Source organism: Phaenicophaeus curvirostris, chromosome 10 (genome assembly GCF_032191515.1).
Source record: "Phaenicophaeus curvirostris isolate KB17595 chromosome 10, BPBGC_Pcur_1.0, whole genome shotgun sequence".
NCBI lineage: Eukaryota > Metazoa > Chordata > Aves > Cuculiformes > Cuculidae > Phaenicophaeus > Phaenicophaeus curvirostris.
The window spans coordinates 20,706,236-20,724,440 of record NC_091401.1 but is presented as its reverse complement, the minus strand read 5'-3'; the positions used below and the strand labels follow the sequence as shown (position 1 = coordinate 20,724,440).

Genomic DNA, 18,205 nt, shown 5'->3' with positions numbered 1-18,205 from the left:
CAGAAACTTCTCTGAGAGTGTTTGTCTGGCTGTATTTTTACCTAGCACGTCTCTGAAGTGTATGTTTTCTGTGGGCTGACTGCTTTCAGGTTTTCAACACTAAGAGTTTTCCACTCTTGCTTCTCTCCCGTGCTGGTGGTCTGCAGCTGACGCAGGGAGGTGCCTTCTCCCTCTTTAACAAGCATTTACAACCTCAGCCAAAAAAATACCCTTTGCTACACCCTTCATTTGCACACAGTAACACCTCACTCTGCTTACCCCTTTTCCTCTTTCTTCGGAGAAAAATGAGTGAAATTGCTTACATCTATCTGCTTTACTGTTCTCTCAAGGAAAACCTTTCCCCTGCAGCTTCCAGGGGAATCCAATGGTGCCCTTGTCTTGTGTGTTTGGAGGCTTCCATACAAGCCAAAGCTTCATGGACAGAGGTATTACAGACACAGAAACTATTAGGGAATTTTTGACCAGCATTTTTCCAAGATCAACTAGTTAAAAAAAGATTGAGAAGATATTCAGCACACGTAGGACTAAAAGGAAATAACCCTGGACACTCAACTCCCTGGTCTACCAACCTCTGGATCCTTTGCTTATACTGAGAACAAGTTGCTCTGACACTGCACACTCAGGATATTTTTTAGCAAAAATATCCAGTAATAAATTCTCCCATTCCCTCTTGGGTTTCCAGTTTCTTCCACAGAATCATATTATCTTCAGATGAGCCCCATGGTGAATAGCTCATCTCTCTTCAGCACTTTGAAGATGCAAAGCAGGACAGTATGGAAATGCTAAGATTTCTCAGAGCACCAGTAGCCTGTTGCAAGAAGAGAGGAGGGACAGTCCTTATTCTGATCACATCCCACTTCCAAAATCAACAGTGACACCAGTGTGAAACCAGAACGACTCCCCTGCTGTGAAACAGTTAACATCAGTTAGATCTATTTTGACTTTAAAAAAAAAAGAAAGAAAGAAAAAAAGTAAGACTACTGTTTATTTTACACAGATTCCTGGTCAAAGCCTCAAATGTTTTATAGATATTTATTGATACACATTAACTGTAAAGAAAGTTTACTACTAATGTAATTTATTCCACTCTTTGTTCGATACTTCCACACACCTTGTATCACTTTCTATGAAGCTGTTGATCTTGGAGAAGCAGAGGGGTCCTGGTGAGCTGCTACCAGAGAGCTATAAATCAGCACTCTGAAAGCTTCTGGTTCATCCCAATAAGTTGGAAACAAATTTGAAAAATAATCTTTTTTTTTTTTTTCTGTTTTAAACTGGCAATCCTCACAAGTTCAATTGTTTTCATGTGCAGGCTGATATATGACAGCTTAAATAAATACATAGCACTTAATGGAGCAAATTCAGCCTTAGTGTAATTGGATGCCATGCCATTAGAGACCTTGGCCCAGGCAGTGATCTCCATCCCAAAGGATTGCAGAGGACCCTATGAGCTCAAACTAACATGTGGTTGTTATATAATTTAATTCTACTTTTTATGTTACAATGGACTAATCTTCTGTTATGAAGAGTACTTAACTATATATCTATTTATGTTTACATGAATGGATTTAAGTACTGTTTATAATGACAACAATGTATATATGTACAAAATGTGTATGTAATATAATATTACATATATATATACACAAAGACACATCCTAAATCATGCAAGTGGTGATGTCCTTGAGAAAAAAATGGCTTGAGAAGTATATTTTTCATGGGAGGAGAATAACGTGACTTTTCCTGACACTGTTCGGAGAATGACCCGAATTCTCTTTTTTCTAAAATAAAGCCAAAAATGCTCAGAAATTTCCAAGCTAGACCGTTATGCTTCGCAAAGCTGTAAGCAGTCAGGAAAGAGATCTTTTGTCAGATATTCTTCACTGTAGCATCAGCGTCTGTACCAGGAGAATAGAGCACAGCAGGAGCAGCAGGAGCTGAACTTGCTCAAGCAGCAGCAATGCAATTGCTGCTCATGGGAGAGATTTTCAGCATGAGGAAGTGGGAGCAACAAATTGCATTTTAAACTTTCCCCAGCAAGCTCATTAGAAGCTGAAGTCGAATAAAAGCAAATATTTCTAAAACACTTTTCAAAGCAGGCAACAAACTTGTATTTAGCTGACCTTCTCCACGCTCCTGTGAGCCTTAATTCAGCAAGTTAGGTAAACCCACGCATAACTCCAAGCACGTTAGCAGAAAAAAATATAAAATTATTGTTATAAGGATAAGTTGAAAGAGTGTTCAGCACACAACTGTGCACCCCATCTCACCTGTGTGCAGACTGCAGCCACACAGGGGAAACACGGTGGAACTACAGTCACAAATCTACTTGATGACAAGCTTAGAGAATAAGCAAGTTGCCTGGATTTGGCATCCCGTAGTGCTTCCCCACAAAGCCACAGTCCAGCTGCTCTACAGCGTATTAGTTGCTGGTTTGTGTATGGACTACAGTCCACACAGGAAAAGCTAAAGATCAGCAAAACAAACATTTGAAGAGCTCTAAAGTGAAGATTCAAATCTTGTGGGCTCTTGTGCAAGGCTCACGTCAGGTACAGGGAAAAGCTGCATTTTTGTAAGGGGTCTGGAAAGGTCATCTGGAGGAAGGGTGTTAGGGGACAAGCACTGGGTTGAGCCTGGCTATGGGATTCCTCTCCCAGGTACCATGCTCAGAGCCAGCTGTGCTCCTCACACCACACCATCCTACTTTCAGCTCTGGAGTCAACAACACTCTTCTACAAGTTCAGCAAGAAGACCAGGGTGCCACACATATCAGCCTAAAGGAGCACAACCAATAGCCCAAAGCTTGAGTAATACTTCCCAAAGTTTAAAAATAAATAAATAAATAAATAAAACAGATCAACTTGCTGATTGGAGCTTTTGCACAAAGCACATCACCAGGGCCAGGTTGAGATCACTAGAGATCTGCCCAGGTCCCAGACCAGGCTGGCAAACTCCCACTGTGCAGGAGAGCCCATTTTCACTCCCAACTCCTTACCAGGGACTTCTCCTCTCACCAGAGGCCAAACACCCAGCATTTATACATCCGTTGGGAATTTTTCAGGGGAAAAGAGCTTGACAGAGATTTTGTCCAGGTATTTTAGCTGAATGGGATAGACTGCATAAATACCATTTGTTGTTTAAAGTGCAAATCACAGCAACAGGGGCATTTGGTAGCTGACACATCTATGGATGTTTTAAATCATAAGGGCATCCACTCCATTTTGGTTTTAATGTGTTTGTGTGTGAAGTTCTTTGTCATTCCAGCCCACCTGTCTCCGAGCACAGAAATCGAAAACAGGAGTAACTCTCAAATTTCACCTCAATTTAATCCATCACAGAAAGCAGACTGGTTTTGCACTGTATAAAAAAAAATGCCAGGACATTTAAACAAAGTGACACAGATCATCAGCAGATCAACTGAAAATGACAGCTCAATCAAACAAATGTATGTTGAGAATTTCCACAGGGCAGCTCTAGCTGCAGCCAAACCAAATTTGTTTAGTATACATAAGTTAGCTGCTTAGAAACATTCAGTATGCTGCTAGCCAGATGATGACTTTCCCAGATAAACATCTACTTAAACCAAATATCCCCCATCCATGAAACTCCTAGCAGAGTTTTGATGTATTCTCCCAGTCTCTTAAAAATATTACTTTGCTCCAGTGGCAGGTTGGTACCAACCCATCCATGTGGCACCTAAGTAAAAATAACTAGAGTCCTTTAAAAAAAAAATGCTATAACCACCAAAAGTTGGGCAAAACTCCATAACTCTGATGGAGTCATTCTGGCTGCCAATAAATTCCCAAAGTGGCATTAAGGTGACATATAAATTACAAACTTGGGAAGCACCCGAGAAAACTGTGTATCCTGTGCCATACATCAAATATACAGAGAGGAGATGAGAGAATTTGTTTGATTCTTTTAAACCCAGGTATTCCTACTGAAATTAGTGACAAATGTCCTATTGATTCCAGAGGTGCCATATAAAGCTTTCGCTGGGGAAATACATTGATAAGAGCTCTCCTTTCCAATTCATCCCTTCTTTATAGCACCTTTTCTGCAGTCCTATTCACTAACAGGAGAATTGGTAAAAATAGTTTTGACAATTAGGAAGACACATGGCAAATTTGGATTAGAGGTCACTAAAATATATATGAAGTATCAGATGCCTGAGCAAAAAAGGCTTCAGTTCAGACAGCAGCAGGGCTCCCTGCTTTCAGCAAAATCAAGGGGACTCCATTGAACACGAACCAGACTAGAGGGATGCGATCCACACAGATTGATGTTAGTGGCCAAAAGCCCATCTGACCTGAAAAAGCCAGATTTTTTTTTTAGGGTGACTGTTTCAGGGACCAATGGCACACGTGCCGTTCACCCAGCCCGTGCATGTAAGTGTTTAGGGGGTGATTGTGTGACTATATAACTCTAAGCTGAATAAGGGACTGGAAAAGACTGGCTAATATAATGACTTACAATATAAATTACAATTTTGATGAAAGCTTATTTTCTAAATTTTTTTTTATACTTTTGATTTGTTAAAATAAATAGATTCAAAAAATAACAGCTACTAGGCAATACATATGCGCTCCTCAAAGTTCTGTCAAACAAAGGAGTGCCTATAAAGTACATTTTCTGATCGACATCTGCTTACTATTTAATATCCACAAAGAGAATATTTACCAAAAAACCCAAGTGCAACAAATTAGGAACCCTGTGATGCTGGTGCATCCTGAGGAGCAGTGTTTACCCAACAATCAGAGCTATGTGTGATGGTGATGGAGGCAATAGATGCTTACGAATTGGTCATAACTTATTTCCTTTGGAAACAAATACTCCAAAAGTTGGTTTGTAAGTGGCCTGACAGCACTAAGTAACTAGTGCTCAACCAGAAGGCTGCCTAAGAAGATCAAGACCAGCTATACTGCACCAGCACTAAGAGATAAATGTGTTTTTCTATCCTCTCATTGCAGAAGAGGAGGCCAAGCTGTTCATGTTTAAGTTTGGAAACTCCAGTGTCCTGTTCTTATCACCAGTGACAGACACCCACAATCCCTGTGAGATAAATAAAACAAAGAAGATGAGCCCCAAAGTGCAAGAGTCTGATGGAGGTTGGGGAGAAGGAGAAAATCCCGTAAGCACTGCTTTACCTGCCTAGTGCAAGGGGTTTGCTCTACACAGAAACAAATGCTGTTGAATATCACAGGATTTCCTTCAAAAGTCTGCATTTTGGGGGAGTTTAACTCATGAGTTCCAAGGCCATAACTGCTCTTTTGTCAGAGTTTGCAAGTTCACATATTGCTGAGGAAGAAAAACACCAGAAAGTAGGGATAAAAAGCCAAATTCAAAGTATTAACCCCATGAATAGTTCCTGCTGGATATTGTTTTTTCAAATGCTGTGTTTCTCCCAATGCAGAAGAGCCACCTGAAGATGCAGAGCAGACATCGCATGCTCAGAGCCTGTATTATTTTCAATGACACAGGATTACTTTTTCTCTTTTCCCCTTCCACTTCTCCTGAAAAAAACATGCAGAAAAACAAGCATACATCGGGGAAATTTAAACAAGATGTAATCTTGCAAACTAGCACTCAAAAGAGAAGCAACCATAAAAATAAATAGGAAAAGGAGCTTATACAAATTAATCCAGACTTTATCAACAACAAGAAGAAGAAAAACCCAACACACACAAAAATACGCATCCCCCAAACTACTAAAAAACAATAAAAAGGGAAGCTTTCATAAATTTTCTTTAATTTTAGCAGTACGGCTGTTTTCAAATTGTACATCTGGAGATACAAACCAGCTCAGATGGCATCCACGCAACTCCTGAGTATTAGTCTCCCCTTTACCTCTAATCTCAACCTAGGAGCTACACATTAAATGATTCCAAACTAGTTGAGCTACAGCAAGAAGTGTGGTGACAAACATATTGATGAGGGTGTTGCAGGTTATCTCTGGCAGAAGGTTTCGGTTCTTACAGGGAAACTAAAGGTCATAGTGTAAAATCTTCATACTCATCGATGACTGGTTTGTCACTTAAATGCAATTTTAGTCATGTTAGTAAAGTAATTTCATGCTTAGCTAGTTAAACTCACCAGTGCAAGAGACAAATAGGGCACATAACAAGCAAAGATACCCTTGCCCTGCTGTCCACTAAAGAAAATATACCTAGGACGTATTATACATGTAGGGAAATCGTATTTCTATCAATGGCCTGGCTCCCTAAGGTGCTGAGAAACTATCCTGCCTATAGTAGGAGTCCAGAAAACCACGCAGCTGTCTCAAACTTGACAACCAAACCAGAAAACTTTTTGTAATTTTCCCGGTTTCATTAGAAACTGCCAGTAGCATTGCTCATGGAATTTACAGCCCTGATTCAGGGCTAATTTAAGCCAGTTTGGAGTAGAACTGAACCAGCTCATAGTGAGTATTGATAAGCTTAATATGAATAAAAAATGATCACAGAAGCTAACGCGGATAGGAGCAAGAAGCAAGAAACTCTGCTTCATAACTACGACCAGCACAAGGAGATCTGCAGAAATCAAAGCACAGGATGCACTACGATTTCCACTGCATTCCTCAGACTCAGAGATCTGCCAATATTTTGCACGTAAGCATGCAGGCCTTCAAAAGAGCCGATTTTATCCCAAGAAAGTACAAAACAATCGCTACAAAGGAAAGTAATGAAAAATCCTCCTCCTGAACAAACATGCCATAAAAATAAAGTGTAAATCATAAAACCCAAATGAAAACAACCACTCCTCCCCCAAAATTGCCCAAATAATGGGATGAGGAAGTTTTCACTGATTAGATTAAATACCGTGAAGCACTTTCAAACTCCACTAACAATTGACTTTACTTTAAAAGCAATGATAGAAAGCATGAGACACAGCAATTCAGGGGTACATGGAGGCAAAGCGAGGCCTGATACAGAGCCCTTGGGCATGGAAAAAGCTTCTCTTTTGAGAAAGCCATGTTGGATAACTCTGCTCTTAGGGTTTATTGCTCAGGTCAGTGGAAGAAAAATGAGGCTAACAAATGTTTTTGAAAACGTCACTTCTTGAAAGCAAAATTATTACCCTGAGGACTGAGCACCATCAAGCCCAAAACTCTGTCATGGCAGCTTGAGACAGAATGCCTGATCCTCACACAAAGAACTTCTCTAAGATTATTTCCCCAGCTCAGCAGAGAATATAGCAAAATAGGTCGTACAAAATAGGAGTAAAACAACATGATGCTCAGGAATTAAATTCCTTGAGACAAGGAGGCTCTGATTTTATTCTGCTCCACATAGCTTTCAATATCAAATATCTCAATCTTTCACGGGGTCAGCTTCCTTCATCAGGATGCTGAAGCACCAACACAGTGTCTGGAGGCACCTTTCACACAGCTCTGCCAGCAGATAGCCTTCATTCCATCACTCCTACAGTGTACGTGGTCCACTCTTTCATCCCTTCTAGTGCTAGAAAGCTCATTTCCATCCTCATAATATTCATAGGCAACTATTTGTACTTGTTCCAGCACTATCCTGTAGCTTAAATGATTTGCTGGGTGTATTTATCACCTTTGGTATCAGTCATAACCTCTATCAGCCCTCATTTTCCTCAGCTAAACAAGCCAAGCTTTTTAGTCTAATCTTGTATTCAATTATCAATCATCAGGTGTTCAATTAGAGATGGTGCAACTCCAACACCAAGAGGCCTCAGAATGCGAGACATCCATTCCAGCTACAGTGACAGAGACAACACAAAGTTGTGTCAAGAGCAAGTATACAATTAACCCATAAATCAGGAGAGAAAGCAGGGGCAAGAGGAGAATTGACAGCAGCATCTCCCCTTTTGGTGGGTTAATGTTACTTCCTCCTGCATTGCTGCAGAAATCGTGTCCAGGACAAGTTGCTCTCAGGAAGCAATTACAGGGAAGCAGCAGTGCAGAAGATGGATCTGTTTCTCAGCTCTTCCACATGTCATTTCCAAGGAAGGAGCCAGTCACGTGGCTCACAACTTCAAATCTAAATATTTCCAAAGGAAAGCATCCTTAAATGTTAATGTTATTTATAGGCCACCCAGTATCTCTAATTATGCAAAACACTTTGGGGTATTTTATGGACTAATCTGAAATATATCTAGTAAATTCTGATCCCTTTGTTGTTAAACACAAACTACTGATTGATGACATAGGGCAAGATGTCATTCATGCTCTTTGTTGCACTATTATCAGCCTCTGTCATACAAATTTCACTTGTCCCATGGATGTGGGTGACAAGCAGTCTGAGGAGAAGCTGCAAAATTCAATTGTATGAGTTTGACCTAGTGTTTTCAACCATTTCTATTTAACCTAAATGGGAACATCTTTGGAAACACATCATTGCTGAAGATATTTTCAGCCAGAATGTTTTTTAGTTCCAAACAGTTGGACCCCGTCATCCAAACCTGTATGTGTATATGTATATTTGTGTCTCAGGTCTTCACAAAGACCTTTCTTTGAAGAAACTTGATCTTACTCATCAAAAAAAATTGCTTTCTTTTGGATATACCTCCTTTTCATAGAAAGTTTTATAAGATTTATTTTCATTCCAATGTGACATAAAAATAAATTCTGAAACATAACAGGCATCTGCAGAAAATAAGTAATATCTTACAGGCAGCTGCAATGATCACGCATTTATTCAAGTCAAGCTAAATATGCCCTAAAGAGTTAAAAATTCCTTTCAATTAAAACACTTCTTAGTACAATTTTACTTGTTGTAAGTACGCAGACAGATGTGAATCTGCAGAAAGTGCAGACAACTATTGCTAACACTCACTAAAGAATAGGTGAAGCCATTTTAATTTGTTGTCATACTCCCACATCTCTGCTCCCCTTCTGAAAGGGAAGGTGCTTGTGCATACTCACACCCCTCAGCGGGCAAATGCAAGCCTTCTCTGCTAATAGATGTTGAGGTTAACACCAAGCAATTCAAAGCTTCTCATTAATTACTGCTAATTGTCATGGCAATCTCCTTTCTCCTGTTTTACATCATGAGCAAATGATTTTTCATTGTAGAATAGGTAAGGAGAGAGATGCTTGGCAAAACATAATTAGTTTCACTAATTAGTGTGATCTGATTTGAATATATTTGCTTCTGTAATTAAAGAAAAAAAAAAAAACAACACAACGCAAACCTCAATTAAGTCAACTCCACATCCTGAAAATCTGGTCCATCAGTTAAAATAATCAGCACTGCAAACCTATTTCTCCATTAAAAACACATCTCTGGTGGCCGAAGATCCCCCAGGCAATGTTGTCCAAAATCAAAAATGAAAGAGACCCCTCCCCCCAGAGACAAAGCTGAGAGGACACTGTCATGTCAAACCTCCCACATCTCAGAGAAGCTACTTACAAGCACTAATAACCCGACCACAGATATTTTAATTAAATAATTGCATCTGCTCACTTTGCATTTCATCATCAATTAAGTCAATTTGCATTTGGCACCTCCCTCTGCCCGAGTCATGCCATCGTATTCCCTTTCACATACCTAGAAGAGGATTCAAAAAAAGACCTTGTTCAAAGCGGCACACTGCAATGATATAAGGAGGGAGGACTCATGTAGAACCTGTCCTAGAGCTGTATCAAAGGTGAGCTTAGTTATTTTAATTCTAAGTTGCTGAAGAACTCCTTCAAATCTCTTCAGCCCTCAGAGTTTGGAGGTTTGAATTACTGGATAGTTTTATCTTCTTGCACCTTTCTAGGAAGATATCTCCACTGAATCCTCTGGGGATGAATGATGAGTTTTCTTCCAGATGAGAAAAGTGAATTAAATATTCCTTTCTCTATAAAGCACACTATGGTAGTGATTTACTTAAAGCTTTGGATTTGTCACAAAAATCTAAGCAGTGTAATGCCTAATACAGTTTCTTTGGCTGTTATGAAACAAGCAAATTCTCATAGCTATTGATGAAGTATAAATAAATATACATTCATTTATTCAACAACCCTACTACTGGGACTGACATGCAACTGGAAGAGGTCAAGCATATTGCTTTATACCACCAAGTCATCACAAGCCCATGGTGTTAAGACTAGGAGGAGTGGGATGAATAAACACAGGTAATGATTTTTTTCAATATTTTTCTGTTTCACATAACAGCCTGAGCAGATTATGATATTCTTTTATGTGTGCCCTATTCAAAATATGCTTCTGGATATTTTTAAAGTCACAACTGACTGGAAATATTTGAGATCCTAGCTGTTTCCAAAATAAGCAGGCAAGGCTTGCGTCTACCTCCGGAAATGATGAGCCCCCAAATATTGCCAGCACAAGTTCCTGCAGATGTGAAATTAATGTTCTCCTTCTGCTGTTAACTTTTACCAGCAAAATAATAAATTCAGTTAATAATGGAAAAGAGCATTCATGGTGCTTTCTTGACAGTGTTCATTCACCTCCACACTTGTTAAGGTAAAACAGAATATTCAATGCTGCTCGCTTTTGGCAAAACTCCACCATTCAGATAGCGCTGCAGCCACGGGCTGGAACAGATCCGGGGCAGTAAAAAAAAAGCAAAACAACAGCATCTAATTGTAAAACACAAATGTTTTCCTGATGGAGCAAGGGCTTTCTAGGAGGCTGCAAGACCATCTCCAGGTAGGCTTTCACACCAGGGAGGAGATGGTGTTTCCATACAATAGCCACAGCGTGAAAGCCTTTGGTTGTTCTTCCGAACAGGACACAATATGAAATGTGGCTGGTGAGATTTATCCATAAACAAACCAAACCTCCTTCCTCACAGAGCTGTCTTTCTTCTCCCCAAACCTACTAAAAGCTTGGAGTCTCCTTGAATCTATTAGAAATCCTTCATGGAGAGAGAGGAACCAGACATTGTAAATGAACCATGACTTGGAAGCCCCCTTGTACCTGCAAATATCCCACAGAGTCCAGAGGTGTTTTATGTCATGCCTATTTACCTGTGGTGCTAGTTCTCACCCTATGATTCATTTATTTTTAATGTTTTCAGCAGTTTCTACTGATACTTTTCAAGGTGTTAGGGTGTCCCCTCTGTACCACTTTCAGATTTGCAGAACTAATACACTTTGGCAACATACAGAGAATATTGTTCAGACACTTTGAGGAAAAAAAAAAAAGGCAAGCTTTCCCCATTACTGACTCATACACGCTTACATGTAAGAAACTAATAACTCAACTGGCCATTAGTGCCTCCAAGAAGCCTAGCAAGCACAATGGACAAACCCAGAACCAGGTCAGCCAGCGCAAACCTTGCCCATCAGCCTGTGGGCAGGGCAAATACAAGAGTCACAGCAAAGCCATTCACGGCACGGTCTGAATGGTTTTGAAAGTCATGAAGGATGGAGATTCCTCATGTCACTGTGTCCCAGTTTTTATTTATCCCATGGGACATTTTTTCTCTATGCCTCACTCCAGTTTTCAAAAATCTGAATGGAAAACTAGTATTTTGAGTGCAGATAGCAAGCAAAGGGCATAAAAACTCACTGCTATCCATGCCTCTGGTGGATCTACCTCTGGTCCCCATTGCCAAGGTGCTCATCAGGTACTTGTAAAAATAATTGTTGCCCAGTTGGTCCTTTCCCAGCTTGTATATCCAGAAACAAAACATTCTGGCATTGTAGCAGATCTTGTTCTTGAGTTATCTCACAGTATTTTCATGCTCCACAAAAATGAATATTTTTTAACAACTCTCGTCTATCAGTCAAGAGAGAGATTCCTCAAAGTTACTGGAACTTATTCTCAGTTAGATTCAGATCCAACAGGATTGTAGCCTCTCTGCAAGGTTCAGTCTGGCCCAAAATTGCCAAAATAGTTCCCAAAGTCCTGGGTAACTCTGGAGCTGTCTCTGAACTGCGCACTGTCAAGCTGGCTCCATCCATGCTCTCCCTGGGGAGCTGGCATGAAGAGTGCTTGCATGTCTCTGCAAGAGCTACTGTCACACCTTCCGATTTACCTTTTGATACTGATAATTCAGTATTAAGGGCAAAAACACTGAAATCATAGCTCAATTTTGAAACATCTGCACATTCTCAGTCATCTGAGTTGCCCTCTCCATCAAAAATATGCATTATTTGCTGCATTTCCTAGATAACAGGGAAAACTCACTACTGCATTTCCTAATAATGTATGCCCACAACTCTATTTTCCCCATCTGCTATGCTTGCCTAAGACTAGTCATTTGTTACCTGCTAGTTCCAATTGATTTCCTTTTGCCTCTGCTTTCCTTCACCGCGAGTGCAGAGAACAAACAACACGATTTATACCAGCCATCTAGTACCAATCATTAGACAACAAGGCCCTTTACTGAAAGCATTTAGAGTAAAACAATACTTTAAGGTTTACCTTTGCCTTCCTTTCCTTCTTTATTACTTCAAGTTCAAAATAAGGCCAAAGAAGTACCACTTACACAGATTAGACAGTCATCCAATATAAAACCTTCACATCCTATACAATGCATAGCACCCAGTTTCTAATGCAATTGTTTTAATTTCTTTTTAAAATTGGCTTAATTAAATTCTCAGTCCTCTTTCTCTTGTACTCGTTTGCTATTTATTAACCTGAATGTGGAAAGACTACAGCTCCATTTGTGGTGGAGTAGCTTTTAACCCACAGAAGTCCAGGCATGGATGACCTTTGGGTTTCTGCTCACCAAGCCTGAAGGAGAAATGAAGAGTGTGAGGGGTTGGGAAAGTCACACTGGTGTCAGCCCTCAGCTCTTCCCACCTCGAACTGACAAGGAAGTAATTGCTACTTTGCACTGAGCCTGATCTAGTTTCTGCCATAGTTTTCTCTGCAGTATGGAAATGTTTCTTTTCCACACAGAGAAGAGCTGGACTAGAAGAAACAGAATAGGAGAAGCTAAGCCCAAGGATATAAAAATTACAAAGAAACTAAGAAATGCAAACCTGCAAGATGTGCTCTGAGAATCTTTTGGGTGACTTGGTTTTTCACAGGGAAGTAACACTCCACGGCTGGACAAAGTGCTGTCCTAATGCAATGCTCTTCCCCTACTAATAATTCACGTGTGCATATATACTCATGTATTAATATCCAACCTTTGACAGAGTTTGAGCCTTCCACCAAAATGATATCATAATTTTTCTAAAGGCAAATTATGCTCCAGTAAAACTTCAGTAACATTATTCAAGCAATGGCTGTTCTACCTACTTGTAACTCAGTGTCAAGGAGCGTGGTTGACATTCAGCCACCCAAAGTGATAGTAGAAGTTCAGGTGGTTTAAAAGAGAGCAGCTTTCTGGAAGGGCACCGTCCCCTCTCACCTCAACCACTACCAGAAGCACAAGCTTTCCAACAAGAGGTGATACAGAAACAGCTACATTATTCTGTAGACACGCCTGAAATTGCAGAAGCAACAACACCCAGAAACTGAAACCTGTTGGGTCAAGGCTGCCAAACAGACTGGTTCCCGCTGTGACACCAAACAGGCAGTCGCCGTTACCTAATTCTTCTGGAAGTTCAGGAAAAAGTCTCCCACTGGAAACTCCTGACTCCTGAGCACTTTGACAAATCTGGATCTTATTTAGATGCCTAAATGGGGGCTGAGTAGTAGAGTGATAATAAAAGAAAACATTGCAGCAATTTATCATTGGGGAGCAGTAAGAAATCCTTCTTTTTTTTTATTATTTTTTGCTAAACAAACTTTAATCAATATAGCCTGTTTCTCTGAAGTTAGACATGAGCTGTGAAATCCAGAGTTTTATTTCCCCAAATATGTCATCGTTACATATCCAGAAACATACGGGAGAATCATCCTTAATTTTCCACAGTTTTTCTGATGGAACAGTATTTGCTCTTTCTTTAGTATGGCAGTGAATGGTACAATATAGCAGTTCTTTTAATTTTTCAATATTTAATTAATTATATATACGGCAATATAATTTATCACAGCATTTTGAGATGAAGGTCGAACATTTCTTCTGATAAAATTTAAAAATTCTATTTATTGAATATTTACATGTTCTACAGTGAATTTAAAAAAATACGTTTTCACGTTAAAAACACCCTATTAATTTCAAATCCAAGTTCTTTATGCAAGTGCAAAACCTTTGTAAGGGAGACATCCAAAGCCCAGTGAATGACTTGAAAATGCCCTTCAACCCCAAGGGGCTGAGCTTGGACCCTGTGGCATTTAGCTGTCAAAAGGAGGACCTGGGTACATACACTCATGTGCTAATAATTGAAAGGTCAGCTCCATATAACTTTCATTTTGCAAAGGGCTGCATTAGGCTGGGAATTTCGTCTCCGGTTACCCACAATTCAAGCACAGGCCCAAGACTGGCTCAGCTTGACACAAAATGGAGACAAGTGGTACAATTCAAGGAACTGCCATGATGCCCAGGTTTCAATAATATCTAAATTCCAAATAAATTTGACTGAGTTTTTTGCCCAGGACTGTGTGAACTAATACTGAAAGGTTATTGCTGAGCTATAGCAAAAAAAAAAAGCCTTCTGACTGTAGCCAACTGTCCATCCTCCTTTCAGCAGGGGGGCTGCATGTAATTTTCTGCCTTCAATTAAGATTCACTACTAAATTCATCTTCTTTTAAAACCATATTATTGCACCCTATGGCATCACATGAAATGCACAGCAAAGGTTTGGGAATTCTTTTGGAGGATGATGGGGAGTGGAAGCCCATGTTAGTGGCACAATGGAAATAAATGCATAATTCAGTCCTTGCTTTTTTTATTTGTCCTTGGCATTAATGAAGAACAAATTAGCTACTCTCCTTGGGTGTCTACCAGAAATAATAGTAACAACTAGAGCTCTTTCCCCCCCTCAGTAATATGTTCCTTTGTAGATAAGCACTGTGAAGAGGTAAAATTATGTCTTTTAAAAGTTTACTGTTTTCTTGTTCTAAGATGTAAATGATAGGGTTGGGACTGGGAAGTAATTCAGAAATATTTATTCCACTGAGACAATAGCTTTTTGTCATCAGAAGAAAGAATTGGTGACTATCAAGAGACAAAGCATTAACTATGGCATGTGCTCCATCAGTAAATAAGAATCGTACCTTTCCAAAGACTCCTCAAGCTGAAGCCCAAGCCCTGGGTGAGGAAAGGGATCATAACAGTAGCAACCACTCCAGAAGGTGATTTGGCTGAGGGACAGAGCGTTTTAATTGCTATTCATGCATGTGCATTAAATATAATAAAATAGTCAAAGCATTTCCTCCTCTTCCAGACAATTAATTACATCTTGTTTCATAAGCACTTTATGATGCTTAACAAGGACTTGAAAAAATGTAAATATCTTTGCATCATTTTACAGTTACGATATCTCGACCAAGGCAGTTCTTGGCTGGAAGCAAGTGTTCAGCTTGGAACCCAACGACTACAAAGCATTAAAACCCACGATATAATTAGAGCAAAGCAAAACAGCGGTTCTCAAGTGAAGACCAGCATGTGGATATAACAAAAAGACAGATCTACCTGCACTGCAATGCATTTGTATAATTAAATCAACCCGCCACTGCCTCATCTATTATGTAGATGCAGAAATACTTACAAAAATCATCCTTACATATCTAGAAAGACTGAATTAATGGTTCCAAGGAGCAAGAACCTGTTTGTGTTTGGATCTCTCTCACCAGAGCTTCTTTAACTAGCTCCTGGGTAGAATTCATTAATTTTTATTAACAGGGAAAACATTTGTCCCCGTGACAATATTTGCATTGCCTGAATGATTTTCACCTCTGCCACAAGGTGTACTATCGGCTCATACATCACACGATTACTTGGAGAGCAGAAAGACCCTCAGTCATTAGTGAGTGAATTAAAGATGATCTAAAGAGCTATTAATCACAGTGACAAAAGCCTTAATGTTGCTGTGACCCTAGTGGAGCCTGGGGACTAAAAGGGAAGCCGAGGGAGAGAAAATGGAAACATATGTTTTCTCCAAAATAACCTACCTTAGGAGAACTGTCAAAGATAAAGTCACATCAAACTGAGAAATTCTACTATAACAATCCTCCTAGATTTTACTAGGAGGGTTTCTGTAGTCAGGCAAGTTTTTTTTATTATTATTATTATTGTTTATGATCAGTGTTAAGAATTAAGTAACAAAAGATACACAGTATATTCAGATTCTCCTTTTCTTTGTCAGGAGTTATTTGAAAGCAATATATTTAGAGCAAACTGATCCTTGTAACATACTGTAGTATAAACAGAAATCACTAAGTGCACAACATAGTCCAGATTAATTTAGCATCCACATCCCATGTGGAGAATACCAGGCAGTGAGCCCTATTTCTGTTTTCGGTTTGAGACCATACTATTAAATAATAAATAAAAGTGAAACCTTTGATTTGCTGGCACTACCTCAGATTCAACAAGATGAATCAGATGTTCAGACACAAAGCTTAAATGACATATTTCTAATCTTTCCCATAATCACTTTAGACGTTCTCAGTTACATCCTATTCTTATTGGCAGCGGTTTAGTGAGAAATGTCTGTAACCACAGTATCTCTACATTTTAGAGGAAGTAAGATCCTTATACAAAACCTATGCACATAGTGGTAGCCAAGAGCCTCATTAGAAATGTTACCTTTTATTGTATTTTTAATTGTTTTCATTGAATATTAGAGTCTGTAGGTATCAAACATATATGGATTATGACATTGGGAAAAACAACGCATAAATGCTTTCTATCTGAATAAGCATTAAACATTTGGAACTTATGCAAGGCATTTTTAAGGTCATGTTTATGATTCACAGGTTACTATTTTGAAACTAACCAAAGAGTAAACCCACAATATACTGCAAAGTCTTCAACTTAGAAACAGATCAGTACATGAGACTGTGTCTCATCGCTCCTCTGGGGAAGGAGGCTGCCCCTGCCTCATAGTCCCAGAGGGGGTTGCTCAGCTTTCCTGGGGATCCTGCTCCCCCTAACCCAGCAAGCATCATGGTCAAGGAGCTCTTCCCTCGTCTGTCACTAAGGCAAAAGAACAGCCCAGCTTGGTAAGTGATGCTGTTTAAGAAGATAACAGACCCTGGCAGCCATGTCCCTTACATCACCATTTCAAATGAGGGACTGAATGGTAGTTATGGAGAGAGCTGGCTTGCTCCTGATTTGTGATCTAGATCTCAATGTCAAGGCAGACAAATTGGGTTGGGACCATGCAGGAGCTTGCTGCTGTCCTGGGCATGGCTGCTCCCACTCTACCCTCCGGTGACCTCCAAATATTCCTACTCCTCCTGTGCTGGAGTGAGTGCTCATCCCATCCTCTGCTCAGCACATTTAACTCACTGATCCAGCAGAGCATCTTATTGCTCTTTGTCTACTTTCTACCTCCATCTGGATGTATTAGAAAGAGGTGTCTTTGAGCAGCTGAGCACCTGGGGTACCCTCTGCTATGCTCATTGGTGCCTTGTGGACAACCTGCAGCAAGTCCCTTCCTGCTAAATGTGTGCTGGTGCTCTTTCTAACTCATGCTCCCTAAAGACCCAATCCACAGCTACTGAAGAGCTCCCATTTTCTTCATTTTTCTTCAACTTTGAACAGATATAGAGGTATAGGGAAGCAGCTGTAATTAAAAACAAGCTTAAGTTATAAGGATGCACATCAGGAACCCTCCACCCCCTGGGTCTACAAATTTGTTTGTTAGGATCCAGATTGAGTCTCCTAAAACACGTTTAAGAGGGTTTGAAATATTGCCTCCAATCTCAGGCTACCAATACAGAACTCTGTGATACTAATGGGCTCCACAAAGATGAACTTGTTTCTAGACAAGATTGTTGCCTTACTCTTATAAAACTTAGTATTTAGTGATGTGATATCTGATCAGTCTAAAGTAAAACTTTCATCTCAATGAGAAAGGTCACTACATATTCATCTGATGTCAGACCTCTACATAAACAATCTTCCTTAAATGACAGATCAGAAGCAAGAAGTAGTCTCTTTTTTCTAATAGCATCAGCCCAGCTGCAGTTCTCAGTGGCGCTTATTCTCAGCTGGTCTGCTTTCAACTTTCACTTCCTATTTAGAAAGCTAAATTGGGAGTGCTTTAATCTTCTGAGTTCATTTCCTTAATGAGAAGTGAAAGGTATAAGTGGCAGCAGGTAAAGAGATATTGAAAGCTGTGGCAGACTGGCATTTATATTTTGAGTAAAGCTAGATCAGAGCATTTTCTAACATTCCTTTCTTCTATGATAGTAAAAAAAAAAAAAAAAAGAAAAA

General features: G+C 39.7%; 1 protein-coding gene across 6 annotated transcripts in view; it reads right to left on the bottom strand.

Moving 5' to 3' along the window:
- The window catches only part of MECOM (MDS1 and EVI1 complex locus), a 342,399-nt gene that overhangs the window by 201,532 nt on the left and 122,662 nt on the right, over positions 1–18,205 (bottom strand). The gene's annotated exons all lie outside the window — the stretch shown is intronic.